Source organism: Etheostoma cragini, chromosome 22, assembly GCF_013103735.1.
Source record: "Etheostoma cragini isolate CJK2018 chromosome 22, CSU_Ecrag_1.0, whole genome shotgun sequence".
Classification (NCBI taxonomy): Eukaryota; Metazoa; Chordata; class Actinopteri; order Perciformes; family Percidae; genus Etheostoma; species Etheostoma cragini.
In genome coordinates, this window is record NC_048428.1 from 22,367,500 (window position 1) to 22,369,887 (window position 2,388).

The window sequence follows — 2,388 nt, forward strand, 5'->3', positions numbered from 1 at the left end:
CCCCCCCCCCCCCCCCCCCACGATCTATAAACGGCGAGGTATACCTGCTTGTTGCCTCGCTACTAATCACTCTGCATAATTGATGTCGACCTCATAACTAATTCAGGAGCGCGGCTCGATGGCAGGCGGGGGGGCGAGGGGGGGGTGGGGGGGGCACAGCCCGTTGTTTTCATAGTCTATATCTCCGTCTCTGGAGGACGAGTCAGAGCAGCGGGGGCGGGAGACAGGCGGACAACATCAAATCCCTTCTTTGTCACGGTTGCAATCAAATGTGAAAGTCACACACGCGGTCTGATCCCCGGATCCGCATGTCCTCGCATGTCCTCGCATGTCCTCGCATGTCCTCGCATGTCCTCGCATGTCCTCGCTCCGAGGCGTCTTGGAGGAGGACGTTGAACCCCGAATGGCAGACGTGGGGGACTGGAGCTTCCAGGTGGATCGGAAAGACTTGAGACTCTGATAAATGACCTGCTTGGGACTTGATGGTTAAGACTCGACCAATCGGAAGGTTGTTGGTTCGATCCCGGGCCCTGCACACCCATGTGGATGTGTCTTTGGGCAAGACACTGAACCCCGAGTTACCCCCGATGCTGAGCCATCGGAGTGTCCTATAGGCCTACTCACTTATAGGATTATTAGGACCACCAGACTAAGACTGTGTTTGACCCCCTTTCTCCTTCAGAACTGCCTTAATTCTACGGGGCATTGATTGGACAAGGTGCTGAAGGCCTTCTTTAGACATGTTGGTCCATATTGAGAAGATAGCATCTTGCATCTGATGGAGGTTTGTTGGATGCACATCCAGGGCACGAAGCTCCTGGTCCACCACATCCCAACGATGCTCTATTGGGTTGTGATCTGGTGACTGTGGGGGGTCACTTTAGTCCAGTGAACTCATCGTCATGTGTAAGAAACCATTTGTAAATGATGTGAGCTTTGTGCCATGGTGCATTATCCGGCTGGAAGGAGCCATCAGAGGATGGGACATGGGGGCCATAAAGGGATGGACATGGTCCGGAACCAGGCTCAGGTAGGCCGGGGCATTTCAACCAGGCCCAATTGGCACTAAGGGGCCTAAAGTTTGCCAAGAAAACCTCCCCCACACCATTACACCACCACCAGCAGCCTGCACAGTGGTAACCAGGCATGATGGATCCAGGTTCTCGTTCTGACTCCACCATCTGAAGGTCTCAACAGAAACCAGACTCATCAGACCAGGAAACATTGTTCCAGTCTTCAACTGTCCAATTTGTCGAGCTCTTGCAGATTGTAGCCTCTTGTTCCTGTTAGTAGTGAAGATGAGGGGTACCCGGGGGGGTCTTCTGCTGTTGTAGCCCCCCCTCAAGGTTCTGCCTGACGTGGCTTTGCTGCACCTTGGTTGTGCAGCTTGGTCTGTAAAGCGTCCTTGAGTGTTAGAAAGGCGCTGTTAAATAAAATGTATTATTATTATTATTATTATTGTAACGGGTGGTTATTTCAGTCAAAGTTGCTCTTCTATCAGCTCGAATCAGTCAGCCCATTCTCCTCTGACCTCTAGCATCAACAAGGTATTCCCCCCCCCCCCCAGGACTGATGCATGCTGGGTGTTTTTCCCTATCACTCCATTCTTTGTAAACTCTAGAGATGGTTGTGGGTGTAAATCCCGGTAACTGAGCAGACCGGCCCGTTTGGCACCAACAACCACGCCACGCTCCAAATGTCTTAAATCTCCGTTCTTTCCCATCCTGATATTCAGTTTGGAGTTCAGGAGATGGTCTGGACCAGGTCAGGAGATGGTCTGGACCAGGTCAGGAGATGGTCTGGACCAGGTCAGGAGATGGTCTGGACCAGGTCAGGACATGGTCTGGACTAGGTCAGGAGATGGTCTGGACCAGGTCAGGAGATGGTCTGGACCAGGTCAGGACATGGTCTGGACTAGGTCAGGAGCTGGTCTGGACCAGGACCACACCCCTAAATGCATTGAAGCAACTGCCATGTGATTGGTTGATTAGAAAATTGCATTAATGAGAAACTGAACAAGTATTCCTAATAATCCTGTGTGTGTGTGTGTGTATGTGTATGTGTGTGTGTGTGTGTGTGTGTGTATATACACTAGTAGCATAAATGGACTTGAGCCGCACTCATGGAAAGTTGAAGGCTCGATTGTAATTGTTCTTGTCTCTTTACATTTTATTATAATGTTATATAACATAAGATGATAACATAACAGCTCATTTATGTTCCTGTATCATTCTGAGTTCTGATGACCAAGCAGAGCTCCATGTCCTTCTTTATCTGCCCGTTTAACTCCCATGTTGCATTGCTGTCATATTTCCCTCCCCGATAGCTGCTGGTGGGGGTCTCCATCCATAAATCATGGTGTTGGGAGACCGGGGGGGGGGGGGGGGG

The 2,388-nt window shown here is 50.8% G+C and overlaps 1 protein-coding gene across 1 annotated transcript in view; it reads left to right on the plus strand.

The window, feature by feature from the left end:
- The window catches only part of fars2 (phenylalanyl-tRNA synthetase 2, mitochondrial), an 8,286-nt gene that overhangs the window by 3,120 nt on the left and 2,778 nt on the right, over positions 1–2,388 (plus strand). The gene's annotated exons all lie outside the window — the stretch shown is intronic.